The 26895-nt window shown below is 39.4% G+C and overlaps 1 protein-coding gene and 1 non-coding gene across 2 annotated transcripts in view; both read left to right on the top strand.

The window, feature by feature from the left end:
• Positions 1-26895, top strand: part of RCAN2 (regulator of calcineurin 2) — a 262707-nt gene that overhangs the window by 117700 nt on the left and 118112 nt on the right. The window lies entirely within an intron of this gene.
• On the top strand, positions 11746-11848 carry LOC123633792. The gene has a single exon (XR_006733793.1). It is a non-coding gene; the product is annotated as a small nucleolar RNA U13 (small nucleolar RNA).

Below are 26895 nucleotides of genomic sequence, written 5' to 3'. Positions count from 1 at the left end.
AATACGTAGCCAGAAGTGTTTATAAAGTTTACAACAGTGTACAGTAACGTCCTAGGCTTTCACCTTCACTCACCACTCACTCACTGACCCACCCAGAGCAACTTCCAGGCCTGCAAGCTCCGTTCATGGTAGGTGCTCCATACAGGTGTACCTTTCTTTATCTTTTATACTGTACTTTTACTATACTAAGCTATGTTTAGATAAAGAAATAATTACCATCATTTAGATATAGATACCATAGTGTTATAATTGCCTGCTGTATTCAGGACAGTAACATACTGGGCTATGCCATATAGCCTAGACATGTAAGGTCTGTACCATTGAGATTTGTGGAAGTATGCTCTATGATGTTTGCACAAGGACAAAGTGCCTAATGAGACACTTCTCAGAATGTACCCCATTATTAAGCGGTGTAGAACTGTATGCTTAATGCTGGTGGGGGAGAGCAATGTGTATTTTTGTGACTTGTCTAAGCAAAGCTATAGTATGGGGGCTCGAAAGTTCAGCATGCAGAGTCAGTTGCTTGGGCATATGCTACCACAAAGGTATTAATAGCATAGTGCAACAGTAAAGCACGTGGAGTTATTAGTACCTAAAATTTTAAAATTGAAACACGACTTTGCAGAAAAGTATGTATAAGAAGTAAACTCTCAGTCACTGTCTGTTTTTGTACATCAAGGTTCACTGGAACAGAGACTCACCCATTCATTTATATATTATCTATGGCTGCCTTTGCCGTATAGTGGCGAAGTTGAGTAGTTGCCACAGAGACAATATGCTCCACAACACCTAAAATAATTACTGTCTGGCTTTTTACAGAAAAAGTTTGCCAACCCTGGCTCTAGACTAAAAGATAAACAGATCCTAAATGATACATCTGGCTATTATATGCAATTTAGAGCAAAGAATCGAGAAAAGTTTGTTGGAGCCAGTTGAATTTGAAGAGGAATTTAGGAGAATGCAAACCAAGAAATACTTTTTTAAATTACAATTTTCCTCACATACACATATTTCAAAATACTAGACATAATTGCTATCCATGCAAACAAAAATGAAAAATTAAACATAGCATTCAAAGAAAAGTAGGGGAGAAAAACATCAGCATGCATGTAATTTATTTTTATAATCTTAAAATCTGAGATGATATGTATTTCAAGAATAAGAAAAATTAAGTCAATAATAAAAATCCTCCTACTTAGTTTAAAAGATGGTATGTGGAGTAGATTATCTGTTACCATTGATAAGAGATCCAGCAGTATGAAAAAGAAAAGAAAACAATGACTCTCCATCTTGACTGAAAATAATAGGTCAGCATAATTAAATGATCTAACTTGATCTTGAACTGACATTTCAAATTCATCTTACCCAGCCAAGCCTTTGAAGTTCCACTGTGGCATAATTTTAATACTGGGGCTTTCAAGAGCTTTCTAAATAGGCCAACATCTCTTATAATCTTTAGGCTGTCACTGGATATTTAGGATATTTGTTGGGAAGAGCAGGTGTTCTTTTGAACCTTCTCCTTTGAAAAACAAAAACAAAAAAACAAACAGTAATTCCACCTGATGGTGTAATATGACAAGCCTAGAATTATCAATGGCTTGTGAAGAAAAATAACCAAATGGAATGCACTCTTGATAGGACCTTTCATTCCATTCAGTCTGGACTTTTTCATTTCTTACACCATCTTTAAACCATAACAATAATAATTTACATGTTGAGATGGTGGCTTTTCTCCAACTATGACACCACCTTGTGATATAAACAGAAGTCCCCTTGCATGTTGTACTTAAATGTGTATGTACTTCTATAATGACTGGACCATCAGCCAGGAGACATATATCCAAGATAACTAAAAAGAAAAGAAAAAAGAGAAACCCTTCTAGTGGGTGGGGAGGTGGACTGATGTTATGGAAAACAATCATTCATGACACTTGTCAAAGACAGTAAGAAAGACTTCACTCAATGGGTGACTACTGTGATAGGTACAGGAACCACTGCAGTGGGGTCTTGCAGTTGGGGAGAGCAACTGGGCTCAACTCCGAATACACCATGGGGATATTCAGTGGGAATTCATGGCTAAGGAGAAGGGTAGGGATCCAAGGATGGAACATCAGAGAGAGGGAAGAATTCTGGCTAACCTGACCTAACAGGATTGTTGCTAAAGGCAAGCCAGGATGATCAGACACGCCTGAGGAGGATGGTGGAAGAAGGATGTTTGGATACTTCAAGCAGCTTGAGTTTAGGAATTTTTGCTTGAAAAAAATTTACATTTCTCAAAGTTCAGAAGATAGGAAAGAAAGGAAAGTGGGCTTCCTGGGGCAGTAGCCAAAGGTGCAAATTGAGAAGGAAACACACTGTATTGATTCTGGGTGATTGCTTTGGCCCTAGGAGATAGTTACAATCGCAGACTCTTGAATCAAATGACCCAAGTTCAAATCCTGGCCTGATCCATTCTAGCTGTATAATCTTGAGAAATTTACTTAAGCCTCCCAAACCTAATTTCTTCATGCATAAACTGGAGACAGTAATAGTACCGACCTGGGATGGTTGTTCTTAAAGTTAAGTCAAATAATGCAAGCAGAGCACCTAGCTAGCATAATGCCCAACACAGAGAAAGTCACCAATACTGTTAGCATCATCTAAAATGTGCTTATGTATAGCCTGTACTGTGGGCTTCCTTAAACTGTAGTCAACTAGTTATTCACCCATCAAACAACTAGCTATGTGCAATATATCTGATGACTTCCAATTAAGGAAGGGAAGTGAAGAACAATCAAATATGGGGAGCTTAAGGCAGAGAATTTTAGCCTATAAAGTGAGATCTTAAATTCTTAGATAAGGAAGTAGAAAGATCATTAGGAGAAGTTGACAGTTTCCTGTTGAGGTTCACCAGGATTTTGTCATGTGCCTTGTAGCAAAAATTGAAAAAATGCTTAAGATTCTTATCTGTATTTAGACAAACCAGTGCTGTGGGCGCTGGGCTGGTGGGTTGACAGAAGGTGCCTCCTGGGAGGAGTTGTGGGGGTGGCCTGCCTTCTGTGCCCACCAGCCCAGCGCCCACAGCTTAGCTCACAACTCTTTGGGGAAGGAAAAGCTGTAGACATTGAAGAAGCTGATTTTATGGGAGAATGTTCCTTCACACATACACACACGCACACACTCACACACACACTCACATAGCATTGTGCAACAGTGAACAAAAACTATTGCCTTCATGTAGATTACATAGGAATCAAGGATGTCAGACCAGAAATAAGATAAATGTGTACTATGTAAGACTGTGATAAATGCCAAGGAGAAAAATAAGCCAGGCAAGGGATAGGAAGTGTCGTGGTGGAATAAGGATTGCCATTGTAGGAACCATGACCAGGGAAGGCTTCACAGAGAAGGGGACATTTGAGTAAAGACCTGTAGGAAATGAGGGAGCAGTTCATGTGGGTGCTTGCAGACTGAGTGTTCCAGGCAGAGGGAACAGGCTGGAGAGTAGCTGGCAGGTTCAAAGAACAGTAAGAAAGTCAGTGTGGCTTGTGCAGCCTGAGGGAGAATGGTACGAGATGAGGTCATTTCTTCCCAAAACCTTGACATGCCAAGGACTTCAGGAAACATGGGGCTTCCCTGCCCCTGAGGGTCAGCAGTTTGGAAGCACGTGGTGATAGCACCCTTGGCAGGGGCATCAGAAATCCCTGGGTGGGTGCCACTGGCAGGTACCCTCCAGAGAGACTGATGGGTAGGTTTATGAGACAACGTCTAGAATCTCCGGCCAAACTGGGTAAGGCTGAGCAGGCAGTTCAAGTTCAAGTTCCCCTAAGCACCTGGAAATGAGACTCTGGAGTTTGGGCCACTCAGTTACCCACAGGCTTGTGTGTGCTGGACAACCTGGAAATATATCAGATTATGCAATTGACTGCTAACCCTGTCTATTAATTTCAAAGATCAGTTTGCCTTTCCAAGCCTTTCTTCTTTACTTATCTGTGTATTTTTGGAAGTGACGTTGAAAAGGCCAGGCCAATTGTGGTTGTAATATCACAATAAAATCAAGAAGGAAATTTACATTGTGCAAGTGTGATCTGCTTTGGCATGTCACACCTCGGTCCACCACCCTTTTATTTCATGAAGGTTAACCAACATAAAGGGAAGAGATTTATGAAATAAGCCTATATACTGTAGGAAAAAATTATGAACCACTTTGAAACGAGCCAAAAAGATGATCGGGTGTCTTCAATGAACACTAGCAGTTGTCTAACATACTCTTCCAGGTTATCTGATTCCGAGGAGTCTCTAGGTCTTTCTGAGTTATTTTAAGATTCAGTGAATTTTTTTCTGGTGCAGATTCCATTTTTCTTCCTACTCTACTATGGAAGAAGCCAGTTTTTCATGTATTAACCAAATTCATTTCAACATTCCTAATGGCCTATATTCATGTCTGCTTTTTGGATTCTCCTTTAACTTGGTTTTAATAACTTACTCATTCCCTTATTAATTAATGAGGTAAATAAAACCTTTCATTTTATATTTCATGAGAATCATGATTTTACATTTTAAAAATAATTATCTTTTAACCATACTTCATAGTTATACCTCTATAACCTAAATGATAGAGAAAATCCCCAAAGATAATAAGCAAATCACAAAATTAAATCTAGCCATTTTCCTGCTGCACTAAGTCACTCATTTCTGTGGTTTCAGGGGTAAGCTCTCAGATGTTTTCATAACTAAGAGGATATAAATAATAAATTATATGTCATACCCATCCTTTCAGCTAAATTTCTATTCAGGTGTCTTTAGAATTTTCCTTCTGCATTTCAGTATTTTTAATTGATTATCTTAGCTTTTTTTCTGTGTGTGTGTGTGTGTGTGTGTGTGTGTGTGTGCGTGTACTAGTCACACAGAATTTAACTTAGTTTCTTGATGTGAGCATGGTTTAGCTTTTTTCTTGTAAGAACAATGTGTTGTTAAACTGAAATTCATTTAATTGAAAATTTGAAGGTAGAAATGATGTGTTTCTCTCCAAAGTCCCTAAAGATACTAGATTGCTCAAGTATCATACATTATACTACAGTCTTCTGCTCAGCCAACTCACACTACCACATATGATAAACCTAGATATATGATCTATAATACATGGATGAAGGGAAAGTCAAATGAACAGCACAGACACTGGTAGTATTCTTCACACTCTAAAAAATGATGAATTCTTCACTTCTGCAGTTTGCTTCTCATAGCAATTTGAATTTCCTACTCATTCCCACTTTATGCTACTGGATTTCTTTTTCTTCGAGAATTAATTAGTCTCTTATTTCAAAAAGGCATACTTCTAATCACATGCCATTGAATAGGAGGCCAATTCCTCAAAAAGTGTCCATTTTAAAAGTCTTAATTGCTGCATCACACAATAGGCGTACCAGGTATAATAAGTAAATGATTGGTCAAAATCTGCATATCATCAGTGCCTTATACCCTGAAAGGAAGAGTAGGTTAAAGCAGGCTTCATTGGGTTTTCCATGGGTATACATGACAGTAGGATGCCACGAATACATTTTGGCATAAAGAAATGTATTTCTTCTTTTAAAGGAGGAAATTACTGCAAAGCAACTTGTCTTCTCTCTGTGATAATTAAGAAATTATCAGCTGAGTCCATGCATGATCATTCTGTCTTTCCTAAGATTATTTGGACTTGCCCTCTGAAAGCCAAGTTACAGTTAGAGAAGGAAATGCAGAACAATGATATAATCAAATTGCTCGTGTAAATATAGGCTCTAACAAAGGAAATGCTCAACCTCCTGCATGAAGCATTTGTGATAATGTAAGGTTGCCACATCTTTGAAGATTTATTTGGTTTCTCATCCCATTGATTAGCATTTTCTTAAAGCGAACACATGACTTGCCTTATAATGAAGGGGAAATCCTGTGGCATTTACAATTTGCAGAAAATTCTGGTTGGTCCATTTATTTTCTCTAAAATAAATCTGTGTTACTTGGATTCAGTCCTCTAGAGCAGGAAAAAAAATGATGATAATTTTTTTTCCCTATTTAAGCATAAATCTGTTAGTCTCTTAGGTTCCAGAAATGGGTGAACATCCATGGCATGCGTATTGTCACTATCCTAAGTTGGGCTAATGGCAAATGTCACTTTTCAATCATGGTGCTGTTTGATGCTAGACTGTAGAATCCTTCTGAACACGTTAGTCTGTATGAATTTATCAGAGTTGGTTTGTGAGATGAAACTTGTTTCCAATTCCAAGGCTTGAATGAAGATTTAAGTTTCAAATCCCTTGCCTATTGATGTTTTTCTCTATCTCTTAAAACTTTATCTCTGCTGAAATCCTCCAAACCGTGATGATAGGTGTTTGAAAATATCTAATCCAGCTAAAGAAAAATGACCATGGGATTAACCATAAACCCCTCTTTAGGCACCAACAGTATCCCAAATCCTTCTAATCTCTGAAATAAAACCTTTAGCAGCAGGAACTCTATAATAGCAAACAACCTCCTGGCATCACTTCTGCCAAGAAAATTCAAACTTATCCAAATATCAATAAATCTAAGTGTCACATCACCCCATGAAAAATGGGCCACCAGTTCTTAAATAAATCATGCTATAAAAAGTGTTTATTTTCCAAAATTAAAAAAAGATCATGCCCTTTCATTAAGCAAACATGTCATTTTGTTTAACTACAATCTGGATATATTTTCAGGATATATTTTGGTTAAGTCAAGAGCCCAAGGCAGCATCAACATAACTTTTAAATCACTTGTCCAATCTGTTATTTCAGATAATAGCAATAGAAAAATTAGTTTTTTTCCTAAAGACAACAGAAAACAAACAAACAAAACCCACAGGATTGAATTTTTTATGTTTTATCTGGAATTGTAGCATTGTGGAAACCCAATGTGAGCTGTAAGTCAGGGAGCAGGCTGAAACCTGTAGAGATCTCTATCAATTAAAAGTCAAGCTCCTATCAAATCTCTCCCTGTTCCTTTATATTCCTACAAACTGTCCATCTCCAGCTACTCCCTTTGGCTCCTTGTCCACAGAGATTTCAGCTTATTCCACTTTGATTTCCAGTCTCATTACAGGTACCTCTCCTTTCTCTCGTCCTCCCCGCAGGCTAGAGTTCTCCATTTCACTTCTTATGTTCTGGGCCTATTGTGCAGCCAAATTGATTTTCACTTTACCATGTCAGGGCTGCAATCCATATGGAGCCTCTAGAAGCACAGAGGTGTCTGGGAAACACTGGCATTGGTTTGGAACAAGATCTAGCCTAAAGCCACTTTGTGATTTAAGGAGCATCCAGATGTTTTAACATAAAACCCTCTTGCTGTGTATGGTTGGATTGTTTTTCTGAAAATCCAAGTCAAGTTTTACACACCCATGTGGGTAAGGGGGAGGTCTGCTGGTTATACCATCATTCTTCAAACACCACCGTACAAAATTCATGAGCATTTTAAAACATACATTAGAACCATATTTAAGAGTCTGGTTCTCCCTCCATTATCAACAGGTAAGCCACCTTTCTGGATTCTTCCCTACTGCAGCAAGGTGAAACTTCATCAGATCAAACCAATACAGATTTTGGTTCATTGGGCTATGGGGGACCAAACGAATGGTTGATTGACCAGTTAAAAACAAAATGTTCCAGTTATTTTTGTATCTTATAAGCCCAACCTCTGTTCCCTTTTATCCTGAAGTTCTTAGAACAAGGAAGTCTTTTTCAAAGTAGTTCCTTGGCAAGTTTTTTGTCTCCCTCTCTTATTTACATCAATCAGCCTGAAGACTCTTAGAACAAATTAAAAAAATTTTAAAAAATACATCAAACTCTCTTTAAACCCAGGTCTCCTAAGACCTTGGTATAAAAAGTGTGGTTCAAGGACCCACAGCACCTGCATTACCTGGGAGCTGATCTGAAGTGCAGACTCATCAGCCCTATCCCAGCATTTGCATTTTAGCAAGATCCCCTGGGGGAATCTTATCACATTAAAGTTGGAGAAACACTAGATGTAGGAAGGCTAGCGATTTTCCAGAGTCTGTTGGGAGGTAAAACAAAGGGTTAGGACTTGTGTGTGGCATGAAGGGCAAGAAAGAGAGTTGAAAGTGCCTAGGCTTTGGAGTCAGACATACCCAGATTCAGATCTTGGGTCATGTTTCTCTAGCTCTGGGAATTTAGATAAATGATTTAAGATTTCACTGTAGCATCTGTGTATGGTAACTTATGTTATCAAACTCTTTTTATTTAGTGAGAATTATTAATAAATAGGATATACTCACCCAGGGCTAATGCTTCATACATGTTAATCTCCTCATCCATCATCTACCATGTGCGTCTTCCTCATTCTTGGTGGTTTTGTCTTTTGAGCATCTCAAGTCATTCAGAGCATGATTATGTACTTTTTACATATTCAGACGCGGTTTCAACGTTTCTAAATATATATGTCCAGAAAAAATAATATAAATAACCCAGTTCATAAAAATATAAATAGTTTAAAGATGTTGATGAAATACACTGGAGAGTTCTGATAGAATTGGAAAGAAATTATTGATGAAATCAGCACATGCTCCAATATTTCTGCCTTCCTGTGACTTAACTGACAAATAGCTCTAGGCTCTAGGCCAGATGTTGAGAGAGATGAAGTGTATCTTTTTTGTCTTCTCACTTCTTAGGCCGTCATCATCTTTGCATTTCAGAGCCCAGCACTGCCTCTATATAACACTTCAGCTGTTCGGAAGCTGCCTGGGGGGCTGATTCTGACAGCCCTGGGCTATTATTTTTCTCCACCTGATTAATCCTTGCCAACAAAAATTACTTTTCTTAATTCTGTACTGGCCAATGTCAAAGTCAGGTGCCCATTATGCCTTAGGGCAGTGGTTTCCAGAAGCATCCGCTGGAACTTGTTAGATGTATAAATTCCCATTCTCCATGCTAGACCTGAAGAATCAGAACCTCCAGGGAGAGTGCCCAGAAGCTTGTGTTTTAATAAGCCCTCCAAATGATTCTGGTGTCCTCAAGCGTGGGTACCCACTGCATTAGAACTAACTGGAAGAGACTGTGGGACTGTAAACACAGCAAGACTTTCTAGCTGTAATAATCCCCTAGACATCACCTGGTTTAGTGCTTCTCCACCCTGGCTGCGCATTGGAATCACCTGACAGTTTTAAAAGCTACTGATGTGTAGGTTTCACCCCTGGAGATAAGGATTTCATGGGCCTGGGGTGTGGCCTGGGGTGTAGCCTGGGCATTAGGATTTCTCTCATCCCCCAGGTGATTCTAAAGCACAGTCGGAGCTGAGAACCGCTGATCAAGACCACCCCTGGCAGCATATTCAAATCACTGGAAGCTCTATTGATACCACAGTACCTACACCTGGACCCTATCCCAGACCAATTGAAACCAAATCTCATGGGGCCTGATCATCTGTAGGTTGTAAAAAGTCATCTTCCCTGATACACGAGGAAGTAGAGAATCATTTGTCAAATTTAATGCCCTCACTTTATAGATAAGGAAACATCAAAAACTCCTCCGCAAAAGTCCATTCTCAGGGGTCAGTGCCTGCTGATGTTCCTACTCCTCCTGGGCATTCACATTTTAACTGGGGACATGTCAAACAAGGCTAGAGAAGCTGGAGAGGGGGGAGAATCCCAGGTTCTTCACAGCCTTCGGAGATACATGAGGGCTTGGCACCTTCCCCCACTAAGCGAAGTGTCTTCCCTTCTTCTGCCTCCATCCTGCCCTGAGCAAGCTGCCACAGGGAAGCCCTTGTAAATTGTGCTCATGATAGTTAGCGGGAAGGAGCCCCCAAATACACAATATGATCCTTTCTGGATGATATTTTCCATTGATTTGATAAATTTTGTTTTACCCCACAGGATTTACACAAGTAGGAGAAAGGATTTCTGCAACAGGGTCTAATGCGGCTTTAAAATGCCACAACCATCGTTCCTAGGACCACAAAAGTGCTTTTGCCTAGATAAATGTCATCCTAGACCTAGGGCATCACCGGGATTATAACGTTATTGAATTTTCCATCTGTACCTCTAATTTGCATGTTGTAAAAATAAACTAAAGATTTTATACAAAAATTAGTTCTGAGGTGACCGGATAGATTTTTCCAGTTCACATTAGGCCAGTGTGTCCTCTGCTGAGGGAAAGGAAAGATAATATCTTGCCTGGAAGCTGGAAGAGACATCACCTGAATCTCTCCCTGCCCTGGACAAGGTGAAAGCAGAACTGCACTGAATAAATGTTTCCTTGTCCTCGCTGCCTCTTTATGTTGTCTTCGGATCCCAAGCAATTTGCAATTCCCATTGCTAACTCCTGCCAGGGTTTTGGTACCCGAGTTAAAAAGTTCTTATGAATGTTTAAAACCATCCCCATTCAACACTTACTAGCTGTGTGACATTGAACGTATCAACCTCTCTGGGCTTCTGCTTCCGAATCTCTAAAACAGGGAGAACACTAGCATTTCCATTATAGAGTTCTTGAGCAGACTGCATGAGTGGTCATGGGTTTTAAAGCACTCAGGGCCTGGCCCGCAGTGAGCAATATATAAATGTGTGATGTTTTATTGCCATCAAACACATTTCCTATTGCCGTCTTCTCCAAACATATGGAAAACAGCTGACCAGTAGTAGCCCCTTCACTAAAAAATAAAACAGGAAACCTAGTCTATATTAAAATCATTAACTAAATGTTACTGGTTAGTAACTAACCCCACAACTAGAGACCTAGTTTCCATTTCATTAATTATCTTAGTGATTCTTTGAATCATCTCTAAATTTCCATATGAATTTTAATGGCATAATCAGAAGTAAACACTTTTTGGGGGTCTGATTAATGTCTGTGCTAGTGGGAAACTCCAGATCTAGCCCTCTGAACTCCAAATTTAGTTGCCTGAGGTTTGTCTTCTGCCAGAGTGGCCAACCATCCTGGTTTGCCTGGAACTGAGGGCTAACAGTTTTTCGCCTGCCTCCAGCCTGTGGCTAGCTGGGCCCTCATTTCTTGGCAGAGGCAGCTTAGCGTGGCAGCCTGCTCTACTAAAGGTCCTTAATACCGAGATGCCCCAATACCTGGCAATGACCAGCCCACATAGCAGGAGAGGGTCAAATTTGCTACAACAGAATGACAAGAACTGCATGGGCAAAGACTGGCCTCAGGAAGAAAATATGGGGAAAACTGGAGTGTTCTCTCTAATTATCTAGCTATTGAACTTAGATCCCTTAACCCCTCTGAGTTTCAATTTTCTTATTTGGTAAAATGGGTATGAGATAACGTTCATGTCACGGGGCAGGTGAGAGGACTGATCTGGACAACATATAAGGAAGCAACATGTGTTCTTCTGTGAGTGTTCATTGCAGACAGGCCCCGAGTTAGAATCCCATTTCTCCCATTTCCTCATTCTTTGGCCTTTGGCAAATCTCCTTCCCTCTCGGAATCTCCCTTTTCTTATGATTGAAAATGGGAATCACAGCATCTCCCTGCCAGAGCTGCTCCAGCCCACCTGAGGCCGGGACGTCGTGTTTGCCATGCCTCAGCCCTGGCCACACAGATTGCATCTATGTTTGAGAGGAGGTATTTCCCCCAGGAGATTTCTAGTGGGCTGGGAAAGAAGTTCTCAACCTTGGATGCACATTAGAATCATTTGAGGAAACTTAGGAAAAAATACCACAGCATAGGACGGGCTTCATTCCAGAACAAGGAAATCCAAATCTCAAGGGGTAGCTCTGGTATCACTTTTTTAAGTTTTCACTGGATCCTTTTGTAGTTCATAAGTGTGATGATTGGGTTTTCACACTCACGTGTGAGACGTGCCTCCCTCAAACCTTGTTAAGATATCGGCATATGACTGTCTGACATGAGAGGGAAGAAAAAGCTTTCATGGGCTGGAGGGAGGGCGCACGGCTGCCCCAAAGAACAGGCATCAAGAGAGGCAGCGACTGCATTGGTTCCAGTCCCGTATGTGAAGATCAGAGGAGGAACCCTAGTCACACCCTAGCCTTTTATATCTGCCAGTTCAGCCCACTGATGTGTGAAGAGGAGCTTAGGCTGTTCCTTCTTCTCCATGCATTCCACTTCTTCAGTTAGACGCCAACTCATTGACTCAATTTCCAAAAGTGCCTTGTGAAGGAAGAAGGCCTTTTCTTCACCCCAGGATGGCTCATACCTGCGTCTTTATGAACAGATGTTCTGAAATTACCCTGTAACCTCCCCCTTCCTAAGGATGCCCTTTGGAGGCACCATCTGGGTCCGTAGGAAGGGCTCAGCCAGCCCAGACACGGAACAGCACTCTGACCTCTCGGCTGCTCAGGCCAGGCCTGGAAATATTCACATTGTTTCCTCACTTTGATTTTCAAGCAATTTAACCAGAGGACTTTCTAGGATGGATCCACCTTGATTGGTCCAGGCTTCATGGGAGCCACAAGTTGTTGCTCAACACCTTTTCATCCTCTGCCTTCTTTGGCACTCATGAAAGTGACTAGCTTCTTAGGTAACCCAGTGAACAATGGAAATGGTAAAACTGAAGATTTTCCAGAGCTTTCTCAAAGGCTGGCCACTTTGTGATACTGGGCTTTGGGTGACATGTTGACTATTTGGAGAATCAGTGATTTTCAAAGCATTTTAGGCTGTAAGGTGGAGTGGGCCTGGGTTTAATCATGACCCCACACAGTGGTCCCCAACCAGGGATCGTTTTCATGGAAGATGATTTTTCCATGGACTGAGGGCATGGGGTGGGGAGGGTGGTTCTGGGATGATTCAAGCACATTACATTTATTGTGCACTTTATTTATATTATTATTACATTGTAATATATAATGAAATAATTATACAACTCACCATAGGCTGGGGACCCCTGTCTTAAAGGGAAAAAGGCCTTAGACATCATTACAAACAACTTATAAAAGAGGATGTCAAGGGCTGGCATGGGGAAGCTGCTAGCCTGAGTGGCTGACTTGATTGACTGGTGGAGCCAGAGCCTCATTCCCAGCCTCCTGTTCAGGGTCCAGAGTGGCTTCTGCTAAACATCGCAGCCTCTATTAAAGGGCTTCTAGAACTTACTGGGGATCCACAAGCCACTTGTTTCTGTGTCTTCCTATGGGAGAAGAGACTCTGTAGCTTCATCATATTCTCAATGGGGTCTTTGATCCAAAATAGATAAATAAGCAGTTTTCAAGCCCTTTGCAATATAAGAAGTTTACTTTAAGATTCCATTCATAATAATTAGTAGACATGTTTGTGGGGCATTAAAGGATAATTATTACACTACTGTGCCAATTCTATGAGTCAAAAGTATGACATGTTGATTAATTATTAAAGTCTTTATGCCATAATGTGTTATATTTCTGCCACGATGAACAATTGCTGGGAAATTCTCAAAGCTAGCTAATGTCCATTCCAATACAATCTAGTAGTTATTTACAAAGTTAACATAACGTTCTACCAGACACGTATATAATCTTTCCCCTGAGTAGTCTCTACATGTTTCCTAGAACATTAGAAAATTCATAATCAATAGTTTGGTCAGTAAGTGAAATGTGCTTTATTACTATTAATATAGTAAGCTACACATGAGGAGATTGTGACACATTTAAACATTGGGTGGCTAGGTGGACAAAGATCAGGGACGATCTACCTTGGCCTCACTCTGCTATCATCTGGAAGCTTTAAAAAACACTGATTCTAGAGTTCTACCCCTAGAGATTCTGACTTAATTGGTCCAGAGTACGGTCTGTGCGCCAGCATTTCTTAAAACTTTTTATTTTAAAATAATTACAGACTTCACAGGCAGTTGCAGAGATAATACAGAGAGGTCCCTTGTACCCTCTCCCCAACTTTCCCCAGTGGTAACATCTCACATAACTAAAGCCCAACATCACAGCCAAGAAATTGATACGGGAATAATCATGTTAACTAGAAGACCACAGAACTTATTTAGATTTTACCAGTCTGAGCTTCAGGACTTTTTAAAGCTCCCTCGGTGATTGTACTAAATAGTCAGTGCTGGAAACCTCTGCCCAAAGTGCTGTTTACAGTTCCTTCTAACCATGATTCAGGGATTCTGTACACACATACATACACCTAGTAAAACAACAACACATAGTACACATATACACATGTGTACAAGTGTAGACTATATCATACATACACATCGTAAAAACTTGAGACTTTCAATAACAGATTACAAGATTAAAGTGACTGACATTTAAAAGCAAACTTAACTGCCGGAAAACTACACTTCACGATAGAACAAAATATATCCTGGTTTAGATCCTATGTCAAACAAAAGATGTCTGCCATACCCGAGAAAGTAAACTGGGGTTTATGACTCCCAGAATTAAAGTCCTTATCATTAGTGAGAAGAAAATTCCGTGGGTTTTTAAAATGTCATTTATAGACACAATTTAGGTTTTAAAGTCTGATAACATGGTAAGATACTTCTTGCATGAATAATTATGTATATAAAACTCCCATTTATCATGCTCCAAATGCATGTAAACAGCTGCTATTCTCTGTAAATAAATCAGTGTTTCCTTCTCTGCCACCTGGGAAATTAAACACTGTCCTGGGCAAATTTCCATACTTTTTCTCTTTAAAAGGAGTTGAAGTAGGTATTAATCAGGGAAGCAGTGGGAGTAATGAATAACCCTTACATCTTATCCTAGCGTCTCCTCTCCGATATTAATGGTGAGGTTAAATAGGGACATTTGTAACCATAACAATCTCCACGCCGAACTTGAGTCAGGGTACAAAAACTTGCCCTCACCTTATACAGAAGGGACATTTCTCCATATTTGGGATGAAACTTTCATCAAGATAATGGAGCAAACTTGTCTATAGTCTTCTGGGATTTATTTACTAAGGGTTGTCCATTCATGATCCATCAGAGTCCATCTGTTCCCACCTGCACTGTATCTATGCACCGATATCGTAAGATCTTTGAGATATTCAGAAAGCAGAACATGCCCGGAGGTTTCAGGTGTTGAATGGGTGACTCTTGTGTTCAGAGACCTCCCCGGACTCCCTTTCTCCATGTCTTCTTCCTTTTCAGTGACAGAGCCTGTTTGTCCCTGATCTCTCCAGGGTACTCAGTGTCCCCATGTTACCCTGACAACTTCCTGTTCCTGGCCGGGAGGCTGGATCTCCCAGGGGAATTTTACTTGGATGAGTTCCATAAAGTTATAGAGCACTGCGAATGTCTGAGTCAGAGTTTTGAGAATATTCTTTCCACTTACCATTCTGGGCAGAGGTTCGGGTTTGGAATGGCATTTACAGGAGCCCAGCAAGGCTGCTGGTGTCCCTGGGGAGGGGCTACTGCAGCCTCCTGCTCCTGGTTAGGTAACTTCCCTGCTCTGGTAGCCGACTCCTGCAGTCAGTCGTGGGAAGGAAAGGAGGACAAGATGGGGTGGAGGGAAAGAGGCCATTCCCAGAGATTTTGGTACAAATAATCATTCTCTTCTCTTTATTCCATCTATTGATCCTTTTTTTTTCCTTGAAGAGAATTTTTTTTCTATTTATTTACTTATTTTTATTTCAGCTTATTATGGGGGTACAAAAGCTCAGGTTATATATATTGCCCATGTCCTGCCCATCCCCCCGACTCAGAGCTTCAAGCATGTCCATTCCCCAGACAGTGCACCTGGCACTCACCATGTTGTTATACCTCCATCCCCTCCCCCCACCCCCCACCTCCCCGAGTCAGCACCTTCAAGCATGACCATTCCCCAGACGGTGCGCAACGCACTCATCATGTAGGCATACACCCATCCCCTCCCCCCACCCCCCACCTCAGTCTGATATCCAATTGGTATCATTCCCCAATGTGCATTTAGGTGATGATCAGGGAAACCAGTTTTCTGGTGAGTACATGTGATGCTTGTTTTTCCATTCTTGGGATACTTCACTTAATATAATGGGTTCCAACTCTATCCAGGAGAACCAAAGAGATGTTGTATCACCGTTATTTCTTACAGCTGAGTAGTACTCCATGGTATACATATACCACAATTTACTAATCCATTCGTGTATTGATGGGCATTTGGGTTGTTTCCACATCTTTGCAATTGTGAATTGTGCTGCTATAAACATTCGGGTACAGGTGTCTTTGTCATAGAATGACTTTTGTTCCTTTGGATAGATGCCCAATAATGGGATTGCTGGATCGAATGTTAGGTCTACTTGAATCTGTTTAAGGTATCTCCATAATGCTTTCCACAGGGGTTGCACTAGTTTGCAGTCCCACCAGCAGTGTATGAGTGTTCCTGTCTCTCTATATCCACGCCAACATGTGTTGTTTTGGGACATTTTGATAAAGGCCATTCTCACTGGAGTTAAGTGATATCTCATTGTGGTTTTGATTTGCATTTCCCTGATGATTAAGGATGTTATATCTTCTTTTGGAAAATTTCTATTCATGTCTTTTGCCCACTTTTTGATAGGGTTGTTTGATTTTTTTCTTGCTGATTTTCCTGAGTTCTAAATAGATTCTTATCAGTCCTTTATCTGATGTGTAGTATGCGAAAATTTTTTTCCATTCTGTAGGTTATCTGTTTATTCTCGTGACTGTTTCTTTGGCTGTGCAGAAGCTTTTTAATTTGATCAGGTCCAATTCATTTATTTTTGTTGTTGCTGTGACTGCCTTAGGGGTCTTCTTCATAAATTCTTTGCCTAGACCAATGTCTGTAAGAGTCTTTCCTACATTTTCTTCTAGAATTCTGATCGTTTCCCATTTAAGGTTTAAATCTGTTATCCACCGTGATTTGATTTTTGTGAGAGGTGAAAAGTGTGGGTCCTGTTTCAGTCTTCTACATGTGGCTATCCAGTTTTCCCAGCACCATTTATTGGATAAGGATTCTTTTCCCCAGAGTATGTTTTTGTCTGCTTTGTCAAAGATTAGATGGCTATATGAGGATGGTTTAATATCTGGATTTTCTGTTCTGTTCCACTGGTCTATGTCCCTGCACTTGTGCCAATACCAGGCAGTTTTAAGAACCACAGCCTTGTAGTATAGTTTTAAGTCTAGGAAATTAATACCTCTCATTTTGTTTTTATTGCTTAAAATTGCTTTTGCTATACGGGGTCTTCTCTGATTCCATACAAAGTGTATAATTATTTTTTCTAAATCTGTGAAAAATGATGTTGGTAATTTAATAGGGATTGCATTGAATCTGTGGATCACTTTGGGTAGTATAGACATTTTAACAATGTTGATTCTTACTATCCACAAGCATGGTATGGTTTTCCACCTATTTATATGTTCTGTAATTTCCTTCCTCAGTGTTTCATAGTTCTCCCTATAGAGGTCCTTTACCTCTTTAGTTAAATATATTCCTAGATATTTTATTTTCTTTGTTGCTATTTTGAAGGGTATTGAGTCTTTAATTTGGTTCTCCGATTGACTGTTATTGGCATATATGAATGCCTCTGATTTGTGTATATTGATTTTGTAACCTGAGACTTTACGGAATTCATTAATAATTCCAGGAGTCTCTTGGTTGAATCCTTGGGGTTTTCCAGATATAACATCATATTATCAACGAAGAGTGAGAGTTTGATCTCTTCTTTCCCTATTTGGACTCCGTTGATTCTGCTCTCTTGCCTGATAGCTCTCGCAAGGACTTCCAATACTATGTTGAAAAGTAATGGGGACAGTGGGCAGCCTTGTCTGGTTCTGGTTCTGAGTGGGAATGCTTTCAATTTTTCCCTATTTAGTATGATGTTGGCTGTGGGTTTGTCATATATGGCTTGTATCATTTTTAGGTAGGTCCCATCTATGCCTATTTTGTTAAGTGTTCTTATCATAAAAGGGTGTTGAATTTTGTCAAATGCTTTTTCTGCATCTATTGAGAGGATCATATGGTCTTTATTTTTGCTTCTATTTATGTGGTGAAGTACATTTATAGATGTACATATGTTGAACCACCCCTGCATCTCTGGGATGAAGCCCACTTGGTTGTGATGAATTATTTTTTTGATAAGCACTTGGATACGATTTGCTAGAAATTTATTGAGAATTTTTGCATCTATATTCATAAGAGAAATTAGTCTGCAGTTTTCTTTTTTTTGTTGCATCCTTTCCTGGTTTTGGTATCAATGTTATATTGGCTTGGTAAAACGTGTTGGGGAGAATTCCATCCTTCTCGATATTGGAGAATAGTTTATGTAGGATGGGCACCAGTTCTTCTTTGTATGTGTGGTAAAATTCGGATGTGAACCCATCTGGACCAGGGCTTTTCTTTTTGGGAAGGTTTTTTATTGCTGTTTCGATTTCAGTTCTTGATATTGGTCTATTCAGGAGTTCTATTTCTTCCTGATTGAGCTTGGGAAGGCTATGTGTTTCTAAAAAATTGTCCATTTCCTCCACATTTTCCAGTTTGTGTGCATAAAGATTCTTGTAGAATTCATAGATGATATCGTGTATCTCTGTGGCATCGGTTGTGATTTCTCCTTTCATGTTCCTGATGGAGGTTATTAGAGATTTTTCTTTTCTGCTCTTGGTTACTCTAGCCAGAGGTGTGTCTATTTTGTTTATCTTTTCCAAGAACCAACTTTTTGTTTTATTAATTTCCCTTATGGTATTTTTGTTGTCGTTTTCATTTAATTCTGATTTGATCTTAATAATTTCTCGCCTTCTGCTGGGTTTGGGGTCGGTCTGTTCTTCTTTCTCCAGCTCTTTGAGTCTATTCATTAGGTTTTTCTATTTGTAAGTTTTCTGTCTTTTTGAAATAGGCATTTATGGAAATTAATTTTCCTCTCAGGACTGCTTTAGCTGTGTCCCATAGATTTTGATAAGTTGTGTCTCCTTTGTGGTTTAATTCAAAGAATCTTTTGATTTCTGACTTGATTTCTTCCTTTATAAAATAATCGTTCAGGAGAAGGTTGTTTAGCTTCCATGACTTTGAGTAGGAATGAGAGTTTCTGTTAGGGTTCATTGTTACTTTTATTCCACTGTGATCTGAGAAGATGCATGGTATAATTTCTATTTTTTTTAATTTTTTAAGACATGCTTTATGTCCTAGGATATGGTCAATCCTAGAGAATGTCCCATGAGCTGATGAGAAGAATGTACATTCAGTGGACTTTGGGTAGAACGTCCTGTAGATGTCAGTGAGGCCCATTTGTTCTAGCATTCTATTTAAGTCCACTATTTCTTTGTTTATTTTCTGTTTGGAGGATCTGTCCTGTACTGTCAGTGGGGTGTTAAAGTCTCCAGCTATTACAGTATTGTTATCTATCATTTGGTTCAGATCAAGTAGGGTTTGCTTTATGAATCTGGGTGCGCCTAAGTTGGGTGCATATATATTAAGTATAGTTATGTCTTCTTGTTGAATTGTGCCTTTCACCAGTATATAGTAACCATCTTTGTCTTTTATTACTTTTGTTGGTTTAAAAACTAAGTTATTAGAGATTAAAACTGCCACACCAGCTTTCTTTTGGCTACCATTTGCTTGAAATATCGATTTCCATCCTTTTATTTTCAGTCTAAATGCATCTTTGCAGGTTAGGTGAGTTTCCTGAAGACAGCAGATACTTGGTTTGTGTTTTTTTATCCATTGGGCCTGTCTATGTCTCTTAAGTGGGGAATTCAAGCCATTTACATTTATTGAGAGAACTGATAAGTGGGACAGATTTCTGTTCATCTCGTTGGGTAGAACTTCATTGCTGTTTTCTCTCTTGAGCCATTGTGGTGGCTGGAATTTGACCTTTGGCTCTTGAATAGTTTTACATTCGTGGGTCTTTCTTGTGCTGATCCATATGTAACTCTCTTTTGAGTACTGATCCTTTTTTTAAAACTTAATTAGCTGTGAACTCATAGAACCCTGAGTAAAGTAATTTGGACATGTTGACTATCATAGATTAACCAGGTTAAAACAACAATATTTTGGGCGTTCACCACATCAAGCCTTTCTGTGCATAGAGAAGATGATAGACTAATTAGCACAATTTCAGAGATCCCAGGAGAGGCTTCCCTGAGAATTTCCTTAGCCCACTGGGGAGTGCCTTAATGGAACATCTTAATGTACACCTTTGTGCTCATGGCTTACACTGGGGCGAGCTGTTGGAATCCATCTATATTCTGAGATGGGTAACATTATTTTAAAGGTAAGATTCCTACATGTACACCTTAATGGGAGGTATCTGACCTTTCTAGAAGCAAGCATTGAACAGGGGGAGAGGTAAAGGGCAAAGATCACTCTAAATGCACTGAGTTCCTAAGTACATAGGGAACTCTGGAGGCTGGAGCTACAGGAAAATATCACCCTCCTGTCAATGTCCTGGATTTCCAACTACCCCACCCTAATTATAAAAATAAACCACTTAAACTTGTGGTCCCCAAGCCCCAGGCTGAGGCCTGGTATGGGTCCATGGCCTGTTAGGAACTGGGCCACTCATCAGTGCCTGAGCTCTACGTTCCCCTCAACCCTCCACCACATCCGTGGAAAAATTGTCTTCCATGAAATCCATCTCTGGTGCCACAAAGGTTGGGAACCGCTGATCTAACCCATCAGCTCCCTGGACCATCTAGGATTGCATGCAGGTGTACTTTGTTTTGTTCATCAATCATTGCCAGTGCTATTTATTATCTGGGTTCCACTGAATCACTTATTTTCCTGTCCGTGAGCTGGCCTATCTTGCCAGCTTGGCGATGTGTGCTGTTGACTAGAGGAGCTATTAAGTTTCTCACCTGTGTATCTTGTGAGAGCTGCAGCTAGAAGATAAAGCTCCTTGGAGTGTGGAGCATCTGTATGCGAGAGAATTTCAAGGACGTGGCTTCCTTCAAACTCCTGCCACAGAGTCTAGATTAGAATCAGAATGAAACCTCCACTCTAGCTGCCCTTGTAGGTTTCAGCAGTCCACCACAAGACAAATTCCAGGCTTGAAACATTTTGACTAGGATGCTAGATCATTAACAGGTTCTATGTGCCGAATTAAAACTCAGATATCACAAAGAAATGCCTGAAAGGGAACAGAAAGCTTCAGCTGTGAATTGTCAAGTGCTGGAAGGATTCTGTACACTGGAAACAGCTGACAGTAGCTAGCCAGGGTGTAAGAAATGAGCTTTGGGGCCAAACCTAGCCGGGTTAATATCCTGGCCTCATTTACTTCATTTAGGTGACACTTGGAGAGTGATTTAACCTCTGCATTGTATTTAGCATTCAATAACTCCACTGCCAAGTATTGATCCTACAGATATAATGATAATAACTATGATGTATGCCAGGCCCTTTTTGGGTCACTTTACCTGTGTTAACTCCTTTAGGCCTCCCAAGAATCCTAGAAGGCAATACTATTACTACTCACAGGAAACTGAGGCACACAGAGGATGACTTGCCCAAGGTCAGGTCAGTATTCCCGTAAGAGGCAGTGTAGTACATACATGGTTAAGTGGATGAACTCTAGTCAAACTTTTTGGGTTTGACTCCCAGCTCTACTGTTAACTAGCTGTGTAAAGGGCTTAGAATAGTGTCTGATACATAAAAATTCCTAGGTCGTATTTTACTCTGCGGGAAATAGGATTGTTCCTCATGTTATTGGTGCAGGCAGCGTCTGCTGATTTCCAAGTAATTTCTAATTGCAGAAACAAGAGCTGTTTCTACTCAATTCCTTCAGCAGCAGTGACTCCTATATATCCTTTTCAGTGGCTTTATTCAGCCCCTAGCTTGCCTCAGCATGTAAAGAATTAGATCAGTTTTACCATTTCTATTCTTGGAATAGAGAGTCGAATGCCCAGAAATAATGTGATTTACATCAGATGGTTCTCCTCAATTGCTGTGTCTCCAGGATCACTCACTCCTCTCCCACTGTGCAGCTCGTAGATTTGCCTGCCCCAGACCCGGAAGGAGCTGTCTTCATCATGACGAAGCCCCTCGGCCGTCCACTCTCTAGACATATCTCTCCAGCCTACTCAGAAACCAAGCAAAATCTCTTACATCAACCATTGCCCTGGAAGAGAATCTAGAAATGAGATATACACTACAATACACTGTCCCTTGGTCTTGTTCAATATCAGGTTTTTGCTCCAATTTCTAGCTCTCCTCGACTTCATTATTCATCAGATATTTATTGAGGAGCTACTATGTGCCATACACTTTTATAGATGCTGCAGATGCAGCCTGGAAGCAACCACTGATGCTCCTGCCCTCATGGATCTTACATTCTAATAGATAAAACCAATGAAATAGTAAATAAATATATGATGTGATAGGTGGTTATAAGTGCCATTGGGAGAAATAAGTCAGGGTGAGGTGTCAGAGAGTGGGCTGATGGCGTCACATGGGGGGCCAGGGCCAAATGAAGAAGGTTGTTATAGGCCACGATGAAAATTTTGGATCTTGTTCTCAGTGTAATAGCAAGCCACTGGGAGACTGAGGGCAGGGAATGATGTGAACCGATTGGCTTTTTAAAAGGCGTATTATCCTGGCTTCTGTATGGGAATAGACTGTATGGGAACCAGAGGGGAAGCTGGGAAAGTAGTCGGGCGAGAGAAGATGACAGTCTGAACCAGGGTGATATAGGGGAAGAGGCCAGAATGGTCAGATCTGAGACAGACTTGGACAGTTAAGAGAGCAGGACTTGCAGATGGGTTGGATGTGAGTGGGAGAAAAGAGAAGAGCCAAGGAAGACTCCAGGGTGCCCCTCCGTGAGACAGATATTTGCTCACTTGTGCTATCTGTGGATATCTTTCTTCCCTACTGGATTTAAAATTCCTTTGAGATCAGGAATTCTTAGCTATTCTGTTGTCCTCTCCTCTTTTTCTTCTCTTACTAGTGACTCTCATGCTATTTGCATGTAGTAAGTGCACAAAAAAGGCTGTGAAACAAGTAAGTATAATGTATAATGTATAAGATGTTTATTAGTGAATAAATGTCCCTAAACTTTAACATTTGTTCTGGATTTGCTGTCTGGCTTAGGGAAAATGGCTCACTTACTGACTCAGTTGTTCTATTGTGAAATAGGATTCATCATGCCTTCAGAATGGAAATGCAGTATCTATATACTTAATGGTGGGTGGCAAACAACTTGGGGATGTGAGATGGACAGTCCTCAGTTATATGCAGTCACGGAAAAAGCAGAATGGGAATAATTTGGGGAAAATGTCTTCCTGAGGTGTCATTTAATATCATGCATTTCAGACTTGGAAGGCGTGTTGTCCCCACCCGCTCATGCCACCGGCAGACACTGCGGACTGTTCTCCCCTGGGAGGTCTGGAAATGGTCTCAGAGCCTTTCTTAACATAGCATGCCAAGGTGCTGCTCCTGCCTGACCCAATCCCCTCCTCTGACAGTGGAGGAAATTAGAGCCCAGCGATAATAAATGACCAAGTTCAGCGAGCAGTGGGGACAAAACTGGAGCCTGAACGGGAACCCTGATTCCCAGTGACGGAATGATCAGGGCTCCAGCAGCAGGTTCTGCCGTTGTGACAGTGTGACAATGCGAGGGGAGGAGGCTGTAGGGACAGGAAAAGGGTGGACAGGAGTGGGGCTCTAGGGTCAGCAGGGAGGCAGGGAAGCTCCTCAGAACCAGCTTGGAAGAGAGAGGGGGCCCGAAGCCCACTGCCTCAGTGGATGTGTCCTGTACCACAGAGGGAAGGCTGGCTATCATCTAGGATTCTTGGTTCTTATGACAATTTAAGGATGAAGGTCATATGCAATTAAATCATGGAAGCTGTGATCTGATACACTAATCCTGCTCTTGATTGTGGATTTTTCCCCATTTATTAAATGCTTGAAGAATTCAAAAGCGCTCTCTCATTGCCTGCTGAATCTTAGACACGCCGCAGAATGGCTGTTTAACTTCCTCAACACAGAAAGTGACACTACCTTTATTTCAGTTGTTTCACTAGATGCGCCATCACTGGAAATCTAGTCTTTATTATTAAAAATGATGGCTGCTTCAATTTAAATCACAATATAGTATTCTGCTCAGGTCCTACACATGGCCAAGCTATCCTCTCCAGACTTTGAACAATAAAAGGTCTTGCTTATTTATTCTCCCAGAGGCTTGATTTACTCATTAATATGCCAAGAAAGAAATATGGCTTTTGTTCTCTGAACAAGTTTCTGGTAAACAGATAATCTCTTAGTGAGTCAACCCAAATGTTGGATGTGAGAATGATCTTTAAGCTGAACTTTCCCCTGGTTGAAACCTGGACATTTTGAACAATGACTCATTTTCTTTTCTTTTTTGCCAGAATTCTTTGATAGACCATTAAGCATTTCTATGAAGTTAATAATTATAATTTTAGCAGGTTGTCTTACTTAGAGATTTTAGTGAATTGGAATATTTTAGATAACAAGGAAAATATTATTAAAATTAAGATAAGAAAAATTCATCTCCTTATAAAATACATGGAAGATACTTATCCCTTATGTTTTTGTTGAGATTGTTAATCATATATTTTTAAGCATAATTTTGAATACATTACATTTGAATTTATGGCTTAACCCAGAATAAATCTGGGCTCTCAGGCCTAAAAGCAATGACTCAGGCTGAAGAATTACCATATACCTGACACCAATGCCATTTTCCTCATGTTGTGATCTAATGTGAAGGGCGTGGTATTGGGAGGAGGGTGATCCAGATCTGGGCATGATTCTATCACTAACCTGATACATGTCCACCCAGGAGGAGAGGAAACTCAATTTTCCCATCTGCAAAATGCAGGTATAGGATTGATTAATTTCAAATATTCTCCAGAGAAATATTGTGTTAACTATGGTATCATATTATCTGAATTTTTCTTTAAACAACTGATTGGGATTTTTTTCCCCGTTATTAAAGTGACACAATTATATTGCAAATGATTTGGAAAATACAAAAGAAAAAAAGAAAACCAAAATTACTGGTATCACTCCAATGCAGAAGAACTACTAATATTTTGGTGATTTTCTTTTCAGGCTTTTTATATGTATGTATATTACATATAATAATGGGATCTGACTATATTCATAATTTACTAAACATGTCTTTTCCCATGACATTAATTCCTTTGAGAATATACTTTTAATAGATGCATAATATCTCATCCCATAGATTTATCATAATTTATTAGTCCCTAATGGCTGGATAAATATTTTATTAGCATTTTTTACTATTATAATTCTTGCACGTGAATATTTATCTACATTGCTATTGATTTGTTTGAAGATATTTCTACATTTATTACCAGTGAAAGAGTATGCATTTATTTTAATGTCTTTATCAAATTTTGACATCAGGATTATGCTACCCTCATAAAATGAGTTGGGAAGTGTTTCTTCTTTCTTTGTTTCCTGAAAGAGTTTGCAAAATTGGTGCATAATTCGTTGATATTACATTCTCCTACTTTTCAATAGAGACATTTAAAGCTATAAGTTTCCCTCTGAGCACTGTTTTAGCTGGATCCCATAGATTTTGATATATTGTTTCATTATCATATGATTTAAAATATTTTTTTAAATTTCCTTTTAGATTTTTTATTTGAAGAGTAAAGTTTTATTTCCAAATGCCTGTGGTTTCTAGATTTCTTATTTTTATTGATTTCTAACTTAATTCCCTTGTGGCCAGAGAACATATTCTTTGTCAGCAATTATCAACATTTTTGGTCCTACCAGCTTTGCACCATTAAAAATTATTGAAAACCTCAAGAGCCTTTGTTTATGTGGATTACATCATTTATATTTACCATATTAGAAATTAAAGCTGAGAGGTTTGAAAAAGTCAACTTATATTAAAATAGCATATTAATACAAATAACATTATTCTGGAAACATATTTTCTAAAACAAACAAAAAATAGTAAAAAGAATGACAAACCTCTTTAATGTCTGACTTGATTCAAAAACAACTGGATTTTCACATTTGCTTCTTCACTCAATCTGTTGTGCTATCACATGTCACTCAGCCTCTGGAAAATTCCACTGTGCACTCATGAAACAATGAGCATGAAAAAGGCAAATAATGTCTCACTGTCTTGAAAATGGTTTTGACCTTGTAGACCTCCTGAAAGGGCTTTGGGGACCCCCATATGTTCCCTGGATCATGTTTTTGGAAATGTTGATTTGCATGCTTTTTCAATCTTTTTCAATCTATTGAGACTTGTTATATAGTCCAACATATAGTCTATCGTGGCAAATGTTCTATGTACATCTGAAAAGAATATACATCCTGCAGTTGTTGGATACAGTGTTTTACAAATATCAATTGCATCAAGTTGGTTTGTAGAGTTGTTCAAATCTTCTTTATCTTTACTGATCTTTTATTTTTTTATCAATTTCTGAGAGACAGGTGTTAAAATATCCAACTGATTGTAGATCTGTACTTCTCTCTTTAGTTCTGTCAAATTCTCCTTCATGTATTTTGCATTTTTGTTATTAGGTGCATTCACATGCAGGATTATTAATATTTTCTTGATTTAAAAATTTTAAAATATTTATATCTTTATCTCTGGTAATTCTCTTTATCTTAAAGTCTACTTTGTTTGATAATATAGACACACTAAATTTTTTCTTATGTTTACTATTTGCATGGTTTATATTTTACTAATTTTTACTTTCAATCAGTCCATGTCTTTAGATTCAAAAATATGTTTATATATATTAATATTTATATAGATATTATACGTATTTATAAAATATTTTATCATTTATGTATCTCTATTAATATATATATTAGAGAGAAAGAGAGAATGAGAAAGATTCTTGTTTTTTATCCAGTCTGATAATTTCTGCCTTTTAATTAAAATGTTTGCAATCCATTTACATTTAAAGTACTTATCAACGTGGTTGAGTTTAAGTCTATCATTTGGTATTTGTTTGCTGTTTGTTCCATCTGGTCTGTATTCCTTTATTCCTCCTTTTCTTCCTTCTTCTGGGTAAATTTTTTTTTTGGTATTCCATTTGATCCCTTCTTTGGACTTTTTAGCTAGT

The sequence above is a fragment of the Lemur catta genome, chromosome 2 (assembly GCF_020740605.2).
Source record: "Lemur catta isolate mLemCat1 chromosome 2, mLemCat1.pri, whole genome shotgun sequence".
Lineage (NCBI taxonomy): Eukaryota > Metazoa > Chordata > Mammalia > Primates > Lemuridae > Lemur > Lemur catta.
The sequence above is the reverse complement of the archived record's forward strand: the minus strand, read 5'-3'. Positions and strand labels throughout refer to the sequence as shown.